Source organism: Procambarus clarkii, chromosome 10 (assembly GCF_040958095.1).
Source record: "Procambarus clarkii isolate CNS0578487 chromosome 10, FALCON_Pclarkii_2.0, whole genome shotgun sequence".
Taxonomy (NCBI): domain Eukaryota; kingdom Metazoa; phylum Arthropoda; class Malacostraca; order Decapoda; family Cambaridae; genus Procambarus; species Procambarus clarkii.
Genome location: NC_091159.1, coordinates 23,086,018 through 23,103,109, shown reverse-complemented (window position 1 = coordinate 23,103,109; position 17,092 = coordinate 23,086,018).

Sequence of the window (17,092 nt, the reverse complement as noted above, 5' to 3'; positions counted from 1 at the left end):
ATAAATACAGTTTTGATATTCCTAGAGTACGACTTAATCAAACCAGAAATGCTCTACAAATCAAGGGGCCCAGAATGTGGAATGACCTTCCCAACCATGTTAAAGACTGTACCTCTCTCAACCAGTTTAAGATAAAAGCTAAACACTACCTAATAAATTCCCTGTAACCTACCTCACTCCTCTATTGTCAACCCATGTCCGTTATTTTTTTTTTTTTTTTTTTTTTTTTAATCAACACTGTTTGTCAACCTATTGTATTTGTGCTGCTTTTTCAGTCATGTTCCTCCTTTTTTTTATCTTTATTTGTATTTGTTCTCAACACTTTTCATTCTTTATGCTCAATTAGTATTAAGTTCTAGATGTTAATGTTTTTCTTGCCCGAAACGCATTGCGTAATAGTGGCTTTAGGCATTGTATGTACTAGCTCTATCTATATATCAATCCATTAATGTAACATCACTTGTATGTATATACCTTACCTGAATAAACATATTTATTATTTATTATATTTATTTTCTAGGGGGAAAAAGATTCTAGGAAAAAAACCCTAGAATATTTTTCAAAACATTGTACACGACACCTTGAGAACGGATATAGCTTATGCCCGAAAATTTGATTTTTAATAGACTTACTAAACTTGGGTATTTCCTTCACCTTCATTTAAGGGTTACGGTATTGTGGTAAGTTTCTTTATATTATTATTATTATTATTATTATTATTATTATTATTATTATTATTATTATTATTATTATTATTATTAAGTAAATCCGTAGGAGCCGAGATAAGTTCCAGGAACCCCAGTATCATGGCCCCTGGGGATGGTCTCAGGGGAACCCCAGTATCATGGCCCCTGGGGATGGTCTCAGGGGAACCCCAGTATCATGGCCCCTGGGGATGGTCTCAGGGGAACACCAGTATCATGGCCCCTGGGGATGGTCTCAGGGGAACACCAGTATCATGGCCCCTGGGGATGGTCTCAGGGGAACCCCAGTATCATGGCCCCTGGGGATGGTCTCAGGGGAACCCCAGTATCATGGCCCCTGGGGATGGTCTCAGGGGAACCCCAGTATCATGGCCCCTGGGGATGGTCTCAGGGGAACCCCAGTATCATGGCCCCTGGGGATGGTCTCAGGGGAACACCAGTATCATGGCCCCTGGGGATGGTCTCAGGGGAACCCCAGTATCATGGCCCCTGGGGATGGTCTCAGGGGAACCCCAGTATCATGGCCCCTGGGGATGGTCTCAGGGGAACCCCAGTATCATGGCCCCTGGGGATGGTCTCAGGGGAACCCCAGTATCATGGCCCCTGGGGATGGTCTCAGGGGAACCCCAGTATCATGGCCCCTGGGGATGGTCTAAGGGGAACCCCAGTATCATGGCCCCTGGGGATGGTCTCAGGGGAACCCCAGTATCATGGCCCCTGGGGATGGTCTCAGGGGAACCCCAGTATCATGGCCCCTGGGGATGGTCTCAGGGGAACCCCAGTATCATGGCCCCTGGGGATGGTCTCAGGGGAACACCAGTATCATGGCCCCTGGGGATGGTCTCAGGGGAACCCCAGTATCATGGCCCCTGGGGATGGTCTCAGGGGAACCCCAGTATCATGGCCCCTGGGGATGGTCTCAGGGGAACCCCAGTATCATGGCCCCTGGGGATGGTCTCAGGGGAACCCCAGTATCATGGCCCCTGGGGATGGTCTCAGGGGAACCCCAGTATCATGGCCCCTGGGGATGGTCTAAGGGGAACCCCAGTATCATGGCCCCTGGGGATGGTCTCAGGGGAACCCCAGTATCATGGCCCCTGGGGATGGTTTCAGGGGAACACCAGTATCATGGCCCCTGGGGATGGTTTCAGGGGAACACCAGTATCATGGCCCCTGGGGATGGTCTCAGGGGAACCCCAGTATCATGGCCCCTGGGGATGGTCTCAGGGGAACCCCAGTATCATGGCCCCTGGGGATGGTCTCAGGGGAACCCCAGTATCATGGCCCCTGGGGATGGTCTCAGGGGAACACCAGTATCATGGCCCCTGGGGATGGTCTCAGGGGAACCCCAGTATCATGGCCCCTGGGGATGGTCTCAGGGGAACCCCAGTATCATGGCCCCTGGGGATGGTCTCAGGGGAACCCCAGTATCATGGCCCCTGGGGATGGTCTCAGGGGAACCCCAGTATCATGGCCCCTGGGGATGGTCTCAGGGGAACCCCAGTATCATGGCCCCTGGGGATGGTCTCAGGGGAACCCCAGTATCATGGCCCCTGGGGATGGTCTCAGGGGAACCCCAGTATCATGGCCCCTGGGGATGGTCTCAGGGGAACACCAGTATCATGGCCCCTGGGGATGGTCTCAGGGGAACCCCAGTATCATGGCCCCTGGGGATGGTCTCAGGGGAACCCCAGTATCATGGCCCCTGGGGATGGTCTCAGGGGAACCCCAGTATCATGGCCCCTGGGGATGGTCTCAGGGGAACCCCAGTATCATGGCCCCTGGGGATGGTCTCAGGGGAACCCCAGTATCATGGCCCCTGGGGATGGTCTCAGGGGAACCCCAGTATCATGGCCCCTGGGGATGGTCTCAGGGGAACCCCAGTATCATGGCCCCTGGGGATGGTCTCAGGGGAACCCCAGTATCATGGCCCCTGGGGATGGTTTCAGGGGAACACCAGTATCATGGCCCCTGGGGATGGTTTCAGGGGAACACCAGTATCATGGCCCCTGGGGATGGTCTCAGGGGAACCCCAGTATCATGGCCCCTGGGGATGGTCTCAGGGGAACCCCAGTTCCTGGCCCCGCTTGAAAATACTGAACGACCGTTGAGTTGCTCATTTGCATACACAGCTTCATTCTTCCATCTTTTTTTTCCCTTTCTGAAGAACCGTGACGGAGGGAGCAAGGATATCACGAGGCTCGGGATTATTATACCTGGCGGGGGATTACCTGGCGGGGGATTACCTGGTGGGGGATTACCTGGTGGGGGATTACCTGGCGGGGGATTACCTGGTGGGAGATTACCTGGTGGGGGATTACCTGGCGGGGGATTACCTGGTGGGAGATTACCTGGTGGGGGATTACCTGGCGGGGGATTACCTGGTGGGAGATTACCTGGCGGGGGATTACCTGGCGGGGGATTACCTGGCGGGGGATTACCTGGCGGGGGATTACCTGGCGGAGGATTACCTGGCGGGGGATTACCTGGTAGATTACCAGGAAGCAGCGCGTAATACCTGTCTAACTTCCAGGTACCTATTTAAAGCTAGGTGAACAGGGGCATCAGGTGAAATAATTTCTGCCCATTTCTTTCTGTAAATAATTGACCGTAAATTTCTGTAAACTAACTCAACTATAAGATTATTATTATGTTTATTTTTTACATTGTAAAAAACACGGAACATTTACGAATAAAGTTATGATTGACATAACGAAAAATGAAGATTCAGATCTCGTTAAGAATTTTCAAGGAGTTAGCAGAGTCCACGAACAAGGCAAGGCAATTATCAGAAGAAAGCGCCAAGCCATTACGACTATATAACACTGGGAAGAGATCAGGATGAGCACGGGAGACACCTTCCGTCCACGAGGCTCACCATAGCCCGTGCTTCTTGCCCCGCTCCTGTGCCAGGTAAGTTACGGGCTCACCATAGCCCGTGCTTCTTGCCCCGCTCCTGTGCCAGGTAAGTTACGGGCTCACCATAGCCCGTGCTACTTGCCCCGCTCCTGTGCCAGGTAAGTTACGGGCTCACCATAGCCCGTGCTTCTTGCCCCGCTCCTGTGCCAGGTAAGTTACGGGCTCACCATAGCCCGTGCTTCTTGCCCCGCTCCTGTGCCAGGTAAGTTACGGGCTCACCATAGCCCGTGCTTCTTGCCCCGCTCCTGTGCCAGGTAAGTCCACTACGGGCTCACCATAGCCCGTGCTTCTTGCCCCGCTCCTGTGCCAGGTAAGTCCACTACTGGCTCACCATAGCCCGTGCTTCTTGCCCCGCTCCTGTGCCAGGTAAGTTACGGGCTCACCATAGCCCGTGCTACTTGCCCCGCTCCTGTGCCAGGTAAGTTACGGGCTCACCATAGCCCGTGCTACTTGCCCCGCTCCTGTGCCAGATAAGTTACGGGCTCACCATAGCCCGTGCTTCTTGCCCCGCTCCTGTGCCAGGTAAGTTACGGGCTCACCATAGCTCGTGCTACTTGCCCCGCTCCTGTGCCAGATAAGTTACGGGCTCACCATAGCCCGTGCTACTTGCCCCGCTCCTGTGCCAGGTAAGTTACGGGCTCACCATAGCCCGTGCTACTTGCCCCGCTCCTGTGCCAGGTAAGTTACGGGCTCACCATAGCCCGTGCTTCTTGCCCCGCTCCTGTGCCAGATAAGTTCCGGGCTCACCATAGCCCGTGCTACTTGCCCCGCTCCTGTGCCAGGTAAGTTACGGGCTCACCATAGCCCGTGCTACTTGCCCCGCTCCTGTGCCAGATAAGTTACGGGCTCACCATAGCCCGTGCTTCTTGCCCCGCTCCTGTGTCAGGGAAGTTACGGGCTCACCATAGCCCGTGCTACTTGCCCCGCTCCTGTGCCAGGTAAGTTACGGGCTCACCATAGCCCGTGCTTCTTGCCCCGCTCCTGTGCCAGGTAAGTTACGGGCTCACCATAGCCCGTGCTACTTGCCCCGCTCCTGTGCCAGGTAAGTTACGGGCTCACCATAGCCCGTGCTTCTTGCCCCGCTCCTGTGCCAGGTAAGTCCACTACGGGCTCACCATAGCCCGTGCTTCTTGCCCCGCTCCTGTGCCAGGTAAGTCCACTACGGGCTCACCATTGCCCGTGCTTCTTGCCCCGCTCCTGTGCCATGTAAGTTACGGGCTCACCATAGCCCGTGCTTCTTGCCCCGCTCCTGTGCCAGATAAGTTACGGGCTCACCATAGCCCGTGCTACTTGGAACTTGTTCCGAGTAGCTGAATCTATAACAACAACATCAGGATGAGGACACACGGGAAACATCTCCCGTCACGCAGGGTGCAGTTGCACCTCCACAGTTCTCCAGTATTAGCTCTTGATACTGGTAATGGCTCAAAAGGGCCACCACTTACGGGCTATTCATGCCCGTGCCACCTTTTGGGTGGCTTAATCTTCATCAATCAATCAATCAATCAATCATCAGGATGAGGATTTGGGATGGGATGGGACGGGGGAAAGGAATGGTGCCCAACCACTTGGTCGGGCGGGAATTGAACGCGGACCTACATGAAGCAGGACCGTCGCTCTACCGTCCAGCCCAAGTGGTTGGATAAACTATTTGTGATATTATACACTATGACAATTAAGAGGGGTAGTAAGTGGGGATCTAACTGCCGGCCAAAAGACAGCAACAGCCACATTCACGAGGCAGTTACGCAAGAATTTACGAACGTGTACATCTTTTCTCCATCTTTGGCGGCTTTGTTTACATTTATTAAACAGTTTACAAGCATGAAAACTTCCCACTTAATTGTTGTTATTGTTATAAACAGCCTCCTGGGATTCAGAGCTCATTAACTGTCTAATAATTGTAAACAAAGCCGCCAAAGATTGAGAAAAGATGTACACGTTCGTAAGTATTTGCGTAACTGCTTCGTGAATCTGGCCCCAAATAGGTAGCATTCACATTCAAGACGGATTATTATTATGAGAAGGGACGTCGTACCGGACAAATTTACTCGAATTATATTACCAAAAAAGAGAGCAGTTATCAGACAGGACAGAAGGAAGAAGCTCATTGTATCACCTCAGGCTGTTGGAAGACCCTAATCACCTTACTACACGAAGGTACTGATAATTAACCAGGGGTGAACTGGTTGAGAAAATCCGTACAGGCCACATGTAGGAGAGAAGGAAGGTGTGCCAAAGGGATTATCACCAGGTAGGTCTTCTATTTTTCATATACAAAACAGTCTGGACATAGAAAACGGGCTCTCGCGTGTCGATGCTCGCAGTGCTACAAAACTAAGGGGAAGAACACAAGGGTGACCCCTGAAAAAAGGGCGGGGAGCTGGAATTCAGCTCAAACTTAAGTTAAATGATGAAAATTGGTACAGAAGGGAAGTAGACTTCAAGGCCAGTATACAATGAGTGTGAGGCAGAACACAGTGAGAGGCAGAACACAGTGAGAGACAGAACACAGCGAGAGACAGAACACAGTGAGAGACAGAACAGTGAGAGACAGAACACAACGTGAAACAGAACACAACGAGAGAGAGAACACAGTGAGAGACAGAACACAAGGAGTGTCCACCTCGCCAAGCACCAAACAATGCTGGAGAAAGTCCAGAAGTATGCCGCCAGACGAGCACTAGAGCTGAGAGGCAAGAGTTATGAGGACATACCACAGGAACTGAACCACAGGTGATTAGAGGTGAAAAGGAACCAAGACCTACCAAATGGCAAGCGGAATACACATGGTGGATAAGGACAGGCTATCGGACAGGAACAGCGGACGAAAGAGAGGGCGCTGATAGTAACCTCATGTGTGCAAATGAGCGACATGGTAGTTATTAAGACGCGGGAACGACTGAAGAGGTGTTGACAAGCATTTAAACAGTTGATTTGGGAACATGTACACCAGTGGATCTGAACTGACGATCAAACCCCCTCAAGTACAAATAGTTGAGTACACGTACACGTACACGCACACGTACACACACACACACACACACACACACACACACACACACACACACACACACACACACACACACACACACACACACACACACACACACACACACACACACACACACACACACACACACACACACACACACACACACACACACACACACACACACACACACACACACAATTATGATAGAGCTCGAGAAGCTCAAGAATCTATACACCAGTAGATTGACGGTTGAGAGACTGAGACCAAAGAGCCAAAGCTCAACCCCCCCCCCGCAAGCACAACTAGGTGAGTACACACACACAGAGAGGGAAGACCAGCAAGTTGATCATCATTGTTGCAGACCTCAATTGCAGCGCGTCGGTAAACGAGCCAATTAACCTGAGTCGAGCCAGCGAGGGGTTCAGTCCGGCCCGACCATCACCTGTCGGCCACCTTTACTTATCGCGCACCTCCACCCGCCCCTGGCGTCGTTGGACCCTCGTCACAATGCTCACGAATTATCGTTTCGTCCGGCCGCCGGCGCTAGCAACGCTCCGTCCTAATGACAGCCTGGCGGAATTTAAAACTATCGGAATTATGTAAATTGTGAAGGGTGAGAGATACGACGCATACTGAGGGCCACAAGGGGCCCCTCAGGAGGGACAGGAGGGGGCCCCTCAGGAGGGACAGGAGGGGGCCCCTCAGGAGGGACAGGAGGGGGCCCCTCAGGAGGGACAGGAGGGGGCCCCTCAGGAGGGACAGGAGGGGGCCCCTCAGGAGGGACAGGAGGGGGCCCCTCAGGAGGGCCACAAAGGGCCCCATAAGCAGGTCCCAGGTGGCGATTGGGGAACACAGACGGGACCCATCGACGCAGGGAAGGTTGCGACTACAATTAACTCCGGTATGCATGTACTCACTTGGATGGTCTCACAGAGAGGTACTCACCTAGATGGTCCCACAGAGAGGTACTCACCTAGATGGTCCCACAGAGAGGTACTCACCTAGATAGTCTCACAGAGAGGTACTCACCTAGATGGTCCCACAGAGAGGTACTCACCTAGATGGTCCCACAGAGAGGTACTCACCTAGATGGTCCCACATAAAGGTACTCACCTAGATGGTCCCACATAAAGGTACTCACCTAGATGGTCCCACATAAAGGTACTCACCTAGATGGTCCCACAGAGAGGTACTCACCTAGATGGTCCCACAGAGAGGTACTCACCTAGATGGTCCCACAGAGAGGTACTCACCTAGATGGTCCCACAGAGAGGTACTCACCTAGATGGTCCCACATAAAGGTACTCACCTAGATGGTCCCACATAAAGGTACTCACCTAGATGGTCCCACATAAAGGTACTCACCTAGATGGTCCCACAGAGAGGTACTCACCTAGATGGTCCCACAGAGAGGTACTCACCTAGATGGTCCCACATAAAGGTACTCACCTAGATGGTCTCACAGAGAGGTACTCACCTAGATGGTCCCACATAAAGGTACTCACCTAGATGGTCCCACATAAAGGTACTCACCTAGATGGTCCCACATAAAGGTACTCACCTAGATGGTCCCACATAAAGGTACTCACCTAGATGGTCCCACAGAGAGGTACTCACCTAGATGGTCTCACAGAGAGGTACTCACCTAGATGGTCCCACATAAAGGTACTCACCTAGATGGTCCCACATAAAGGTACTCACCTAGATGGTCCCACATAAAGGTACTCACCTAGATGGTCCCACATAAAGGTACTCACCTAGATGGTCCCACAGAGAGGTACTCACCTAGATGGTCTCACAGAGAGGTACTCACCTAGATGGTCCCACATAAAGGTACTCACCTAGATGGTCCCTCATAAAGGTACTCACCTAGATGTGTTTGTAATGGACAAACATTCCTCTTAGTTCCGCTTTCAGAATATTTCTAGTTTAATACAATTACACACTTCCCACGTTTCTTATAATTCAATTATTTTATTTTTTTCTGATTGTTTTTTCTGATTGTCATATTTACATTTGGAATTACGTAGTGAGTTCAGTTTCAACGAGTTCGTCTGACCTATTTCAGTGACGTCTCCAAGACTGAAGTTATCCTTTGTGATATCAGTGTAACTCCTTTGTGATCAGTTGTTATCTATGTCCCACCCGTTCTGTAGCCCCTAGCTATAATGTATGTTTCTGTGTCTAATTTGTTCAAGCTTTTTAGTATCTTATAAGTTATGCCAGCTCTCCTTTATTGTGATGAGATCCAGTGTCACAAGTCTTTCCTCGTAACTCAAGCTGCTTAGTTAAGGAATGAGTCTTTTTGTACATTTCAGGGCTATTTCTAGTTGTATTATTATTATTTCTTTGTTTAGGTGAGGGTTCCATGCCAGGGCTGCACATTGAGGAGTGGGTCTTACGTAGGTTTGGTATAGGGTCCGGTATAGGCTTCACTGGCGAAGTTTCTGAAGGCTACACAAACGTTTACGAACGTTCACCATTCCTCTCCCCCGTCCCATCCCAAATCCTTATCCTGACCCCTTCCCAGTGCTATATAGTCGTAATGGCTTGGCGCTTTATGCTGATAGTTCCCTTCCCTTCCTTTTCTGAAGCAAGAGATTGTCTACCCTTCCTTCATTACTCCTGCACATGTCTTCTCACTCCTCTTACTCTCCTCACAACCTTGCATTTAGCTGGGTTAAATTCTAGCAGCCATTTTTTTCAGACTAATCTGGCGTGTCATGATTCTTTTGCAAGGTATCATTATCTGTTCCGAACATTCTAATTAGTTTTGAATAGTCTGTAAATATTGATTCCCTTTTGTCAAGCCCTAGACTCACCCTTGTGGCACTACACTCGTTTCCTCCCTCCACTAAGAAAAAAGTCCACTACGGGCTCACCATAGCCCGTGCTACTTGGAACTTTTTGTTCCAAGGAGCGAATCTTAAACAACAACAACGACTCCCTCCACTCTGAATGTTACCCTCTAATTTCGGCATGAAAGGTACTCCCTTATTCACATTAGCACACCAACTGATATGACCTCTTTCTTCTCTAGCCATGTGTAGAACAGTATCAAATGCTTTATGGCAGTCTAGAAATATGCAGTCTGCCCGTCTCTCTCTCTCGTGTATGATTTCTGTTAGAGTATTTGTAGAACTATTAATAAGATATTCAAGCTGGATTTTGTTTACATTAAATCCTAATAAATCCTAATTTAAATAATAAAAATTACATTACATTACAGAGACAAAGTTCAACTGTTTTAAGTTTTTGAACCAGTCTTTAGTAAGTTGAAGGGACTGATTGAGGATCTATATATTTTCTTACCTGGGCTCTGAGGAACGCCAAGGTAACAAGGGGTTCAGCAAGAAATTATGATAAATAGGTTAGTTTTGATATTTTGTAAAAATATTTGTGAGAGTTTTGTGTTTAATTTTAAGCGGTATCAGGGAACAAAAGACAGAAATAGTCTGCTTTCAGCTGACAATGAAATCCGTGTGTGTGTGTTTATCTAATACACGACCCGGAGTTATTTCAGTGTTATAAGGGTTGAGAAACGTGTCACTTTAGTGATTCTTGTCTTCCCTCCTTGTGTATTTTGGCATCACATTTTACAGCATTCTTAAAACTCTTTCCCGGAGAAGTGAGTCATCTCACTTCATCTTTCCCGGAGAAGTGAGTCATCTCACTTCATCTTTCCCGGAGAAGTGAGTCATCTCACTTCATCTTTCCCGGAGAAGTGAGTCATCTCACTTCATCTTTCCCGGAGAAGTGAGTCATCTCACTTCATCTTTCCCGGAGAAGTGAGTCATCTCACTTCATCTTTCCCGGAGAGGAGTTAAATAATACATCAAGCAGATGACTCACTGTGCTTCCACTGCCTCCTTAAGTATCCAATGTGACATCTTGGCGGCTCTACGGTCTTGGCCACACTTACTGATCAAGTTTTTGTCTCATATATCCTGGTATAACTACCATTTACACGGGTATATCCTATGTATATCCTATGGGGGGGGGGACCGTTCTGTTGGAAATCGTCGCTCTATAGTGACACATTAGGTTTCCCTCTCTTGTGAAGCCTGATTATCTGGTCGATTCTTCTAATGTGGTTACTTTTGCCGTTCAGGCTGGTCCTTAGCTTTGGTTGCTATATCCTCCTCCTGGTTCTCTTCAACTCTCCTGGTTTCGTGTACTCGTGTACTCGTTCTTTTGTAAAGATTGTGACGTACATCTCTCCCGCGCTCTCTGTATTTCTCCCATACTATTTTGCTTCTCTGTGCCTCCAGACACTGCCAATCGAGCCATGGGACAATAGTCTTCTCGGGTCCCTTATCCGTCAGTGGTGGCCTGAAGCTTTCTTCAGGATCTTGGAGTCTGCTCGTCACGCAGCCCATCATGTCTTACGATGACTTTCCTCAAAGTTTTTCTTTCGTCTGCCATTCTCTTCAGGAAGGAAGGAGTGTGTGTGTGTGTGTGATGACCAAGGTTAGATGGAAGGTCATGCAGCCCATAGGGGTGGTCGAGGGGGGGCAGGGGTAGTCCTCTCTATCAGCGGGCGCAGTGCCTTTGATGCTGGCAGAGAAAGAACCCGCAAGTTGATCTCTTAAGAGTGGAGGAATGAGGGCGTAAAGGGGCACTTGGTGCCACGAAAACATCATTCCGGGCAAGCCATCCCATCCCGTGCCGTCGTATGGCCCACATCAAGGGGGTCCCGTCCGCCCATCACCCACACTGGGGTCACAAACCCACGCCCATTCGGCTGCTGCTTCATGCGGCCCACCGCTCACCCACCTCTCGTCCGCCACCGTGACAGGGTGACCCAACTACCCCTCCACCTCTCTCGTCCCATCAGCGTTAGTGCATGACCCACCCCTCGACCCACCCTCGACCCATCCCTCGACCCACCCTCACCCAAAGCCATACTCTCCTCTGTGGTGTCTGGACATTCTGGGAGTTTTCACCCACTTATTGTCGTGGGCTTCCAGACAGTTTGGAGCGGGGGTGTTGACAGGTGGGTGTTGACGGGCGGGTATTGACGGTGGGTGGCGGTAGATGCGGCTAGTTACGACGGTGACGGGTTCAGGGGCTCCAGACGAACATCTCCATCCATGGTGTGTGTGTGTGTGTGCCTCAAGGCTATCCACAGCGGGTATCAAGGCAGTATTTACAGTACGGGTTTATAATAACCCCTCCCCCTCCTTCCCCCCATAGACACTATACATAATATATTCAGGCAGTAGAGCGCTCGCAGCTCCTATTGTCCTTACCACCATGGGCACCTAGACGAGCAACTTACTATCGCTAAATATATTCTTAAAAAAATTCTTTAGACATCATTCACTCGAAGTCCAACATGGCGACCGCTGGGGGTAAGTTAATACATAATTCACATTTCCACTTTAAAAAAAATACATTGGGACTTGTATCAGAGTGGTATACGTCCTTGGGTCACAACCGAAGACCCGGATATAGTCGCCGGGCAGGACGGAAACGGTTGGGCACGTTTACTTTTACTTCATGTCTCTGTTCACCTTGGAGTACACGGGAGTACACGGGAGTTTGTACATGACAAGTCTACAATGCCGTGTGGAATACAGATGTATACAATATATGGTGTATAGAATACGTGTTCTCAATGCAAGATGTACAGTACACATATGTACACAGCTTTACAGTACACATGTGTACAATGTAAGATGTATAATACAATGTATATTTCAATGTATTACCAATCAGTGTATCATTCACATCAACAAAAGCACTACAGCCGAAGTCAAAGCTGTTGAAGATGCTGGAGAATTCTGAGAAAAGTTTTGAATTATGTAAAAGATCTTCCTTCAGACCCTCAAGACAGTCTCCCCTGAAGCAAAGACAACGGGAGACTTAATCCCTGAGTCTCCATTATTGTCAATAAATAACTTACATACTGAATTACGGGCTCGCCATAGCCCGTGCTACTTGGACACTTCGTTCTCAGTAGCTAAATCTGAAACAACAACAACCTACATGAACGGAAAATCAAAGAACTAATCCAAAACCCATATTACATAGAATATATTAATTGAAATTGAAATTGAAATTGAAATAAGTTTATTGAGGTAAAATACACACAAAGGGATTCTCACCCCGTTCAGTACAACGTGTTAATACATACATAGACACACATCACAAACAATAAACATATTTATATATTAATGATATAATTGATAAATTATAAGTTATAAATTGTCAGTTTTTGATTGAAATGGACTGACAATTTTGTCAGGTCACCTGGTATTTAAAAATTGTTAATTGGTTGGCTGTTATTAGAAATCCCAGTATGATAATTATTTGGTTGACGAGTCCTGAATACATTGTATAATCGTGAAATAGTTAACCTGATTTGCTGTTATTCAACACGTATTTTAGTTCAGGATTTTGAAGCTGTATCTGATTTTCACGGGATTTATAATTTATTTCATCTGAAAAAAAAATGTATGTGATCAATTTGTGTTGGATATAATTACGACAAAATGTATACATATATCATTGTTTATTTTTATATTTTGGAGAGCAAAGGCGTTAATTATGAACATCTGTCGTTGGCTACAGACACCTGTCATTGCTATAGACACCTGCTTGACACCTGTCATTGCTATAGACACCTGCTTGACACCTGTCCTCACACTAAATTAAAGTTATTTTTCACATCTTCCACTTCTGGCTTATATTCAAATGATTTCGAGGATCGAGGTCCCCGCGGCCCAGTCTCTAACCAGGCCACCTTGTTGGGGGGGGGGGGGTCTGGTCAACCAGGCTGTTAGACGAAGCTGCTCGCATTCTAACGTATAAATTACAACCCGGCGTTGATATCAAGTTAATAACACCGTAATACTAATGCTACTTAGGACTAATTAGAGTAGTACGCACTTCTTGCCTAAAGACCATTTAAGTCTTATCAGTCTTAAGTCATTTGAATGGTTCTCGCAATGTAACAAACGTCACATATAAAGTGGTTTTTGCCTCACCAAAAGCATAGGTTCCATGGCGACCCACCTAGCCCAACGGGATTGATGAAGATTAAGCCACCCAAGAGGTGACACGGGCATGAATAGCCCGTAAAGCCGAACGGGTGTCGCAACACAAGGGAGGAACAAAGGACACCTGAAGCAACACCACACAACACAGCCCATGACAGCGTCTAAAGAGTGTCGACCGACCACCGGTGGTGACAAGAGACAGTTATCCAGGCTCTGGATCTGACTCAACTGAAGGTTCACAAATGAGAAATGTCACAGACCAGCAGCCCTGTCCACCTACATTAATGGCAGAGCTTACCACGGCCACACGGGGCACGGCAAGATGTTACCACGGCCACACGGGGCACGGCAAGATGTTACCACGGTCACACGGGGCACGGCAAAATGTTGCCACGGTCACACGGGGCACGGCAAGATGTTACCACGGCCACACGGGGCACGGCAAGATGTTACCACGGCCACACAGGGCACGGCAAGATGTTACCACGGCCACACAGGGCACGGCAAGATGTTACCACGGCCACACAGGGCACGGCAAGATGTTACCACGGCCACACAGGGCACGGCAAGATGTTACCACGGCCACACAGGGCACGGCAAGATGTTACCACGGCCACACAGGGCACGGCAAGATGTTACCACGGCCACACGGGGCACGGCAAGATGTTACCACGGCCACACAGGGCACGGCAAGACCTTACCACGGCCACACAGGGCACGGCAAGATGTTACCACGGCCACACGGGGCACGGCAAGATGTTACCACGGCCACACAGGGCACGGCAAGACCTTACCACGGCCACACGGGGCACGGCAAGATGTTACCACGGCCACACGGGGCACGGCAAGATGTTACCACGGCCACACACAGGGATATATACACTGACCCCACAAGCCGGTCCCTCTCCTGGAGCCAGCGGATGGCCGAAGAAGCCGTCCAGAACCATAACCGCTTACATTCTTCAGTTAACTTGTTCCAGCAACTGTGCTGGAAGTCTCTATAGTCCCCCAGCAACCTACACGACACCCTGTGCTCATTCCTGGAACCATCGTGCAAGCTTTCATGCGTCTAGAGCCACACGATGAAAAAAATGGAGAGCGCAAGGGAAGCTACGAAGTAATTCCCAAGTTTATTTTTGTACGGGTAACATGGAAGACTTCCCGCGCTCTGCCCGCCCCGCCCTCCGTCATCCTCCGCCCCCCTGTCTATCTCATTCCTCACAATCACTCCCTCCCTCCCATCCACCAGGGCCTCATTCTTCGTCATCATCTGCCCTCTCTCTCTCCCTCCCTCCCTCGTCAAGCACCAGCAAGGCAGCAGTAAGGAACAGTCGAGGAGTGGAGCGCTCTTAAGCAACACTTGCCTGCGGTCAATGGTCTGGAACAGATGCGAGTATGCACTTATCACAGCCGTCACCGGGCCAGTTACTATCTTATGTGCTAGCGCTCTCACTAGCTCAGTTACTAGCCCACCCTCCAGTCCAGTTGCCAACCCAAGTCACCGGCTCAAGTAACTAGCCTCCAGACTAGTCTCAGAGCTAAGGGGTTTGAGTTACGAGGAAAGGACAAGAGGACTTAAACTTCACGTCACTGGAAGGAGTGATGAGCCACAATAACGTGGCTGAAGAATGTGGACCAAACCACACACTAGATAATGAAGAGACGACGACGTTTCGGTCCGTCCTGGACCATTTTCTTGGACCTGGACCACAATCGACTTGATAATGGTCCAGGACGGACCGAAACGTCGTCGTCTCTTTAATTTCCAGTGTGTGGTTTGGTCAACAAAGATGGGAGAAATGATTACCACATACAAAATTATCAGAGAAATACGCAAAGCAGACGTGGAGAGTGTTTAGCAGGGATAGTGCAGGAAAAACGTAACATTGACGTAAATTAAGTACAAAAATGATCCTCGGAGATATTACAAAGTTTTTTGTCAGAATAATGAAAACCTGAAATACTTTAAAAAGTGAGATGGTGGAGGCAAACTCCAGGCACAGTTCCAAAAGTAGATATGATAAGAGGGGCAATAGATTGAAACCCCATTCTCAAGTCTATTAAGGGTTGAGAGGCAGTATCTAAGATAAGTTGCTCATGTATGTACTCACAATTATGTGAGTACATACAATCAAACAAGGAAGCCCCATCATATCAAATAAGAAAGTTTACTCATAAATTGTTGTAGATTTATAAGTGGGCAAGTTTACCTACCAATTACAGAACGAGAATTTGCTAGTGTCACAATAACAGCATATTACGTATATATTATTATATACTATACAATACACAATGTAAACTGCAATAATGTGATATATCCACTGAGGAAATCTTTGCAGGGCGCGTCTGGGGCGAGCCAGGACGGAGATTCGATCCCACAGCCCTGCGCCACAGTTTGTTCTCACACTATAATTTTATTTGCCAGTGACTTATAAGGAAAACTTCCCACAAAGTGCATTAGAAACGAGTGTCATCAAGAAGCATGACCTTTTAAATACTAGAAAGAATAACAAGAACAAGACTTTTGGAACATCTTGACAAAATTAGGTCAGTAAACAAGCACCATGAAGGACTGTTTGGACCGCAGCAGTTCAGTAATTAAAGACATGTTCATTCCAGGACGAGTGACCTAGCGAGCATGGAACAATGCCACACCAAGGATGAACACACAGTGAACGGAGACAAGGAGACACAGCAAGAAGAACATAGAAGAGACAGAGGAGGAGGAGGAGGAGGATAGAGGAGAACAGAAACGCAGCAGAAGAGAGCAGGAACGACTATGTGACAATCGACGGAGCAACATATTAGCAATGCGAGAATGTTAAAGCAGCCAGAGCTCAGCAACTAAAAAAAAAAAAAAAAAAAATCCACACAGCCCTAATAAGAAAATGACAAGGAAGTGTGTGTGAGGTATTAAAGACGAGTTTCTAGGAGGTGCTCCTACCTGAGCACCACCAGACGATAGAGGCGCTGGACACCGTCAAGTGAGAAACTGAACAGTGTGAATAGATAAATAGATAGATAGATAGATAGATAGATAGATAGATAGATAGATAGATAGATAGATAGATAGATAGATAGATAGATAGATAGATAGATAGATAGATAAACTGGAGGGGACGAAGAAGCAGTTGGAGAATCCAGATGCGCTGAAACCCGTAGGACCAGACAGTCTCCACACGGATGCTTAAGAATGCTTCATTAAGGAGTGCAGAACTACCAGAAAGATAAAAAAAACTGTTAACGTCACACCTACATATAAGAAGGGCTGAGTGACAGAAGATACCAAAGATAAATCAATTAAGAAACTATCGGAACCTTTAGAACACACACATTAGTGATAAACCTTCCAAAGAGAAGCCGTGTCTATCAAACCTGTCACCAAGAATGCCATGACAAGATGTCAATGATCACAGACACACACAAAATAGGTTGATTGCATCTTCCAGGACTACCAGAACGCTTCCCAT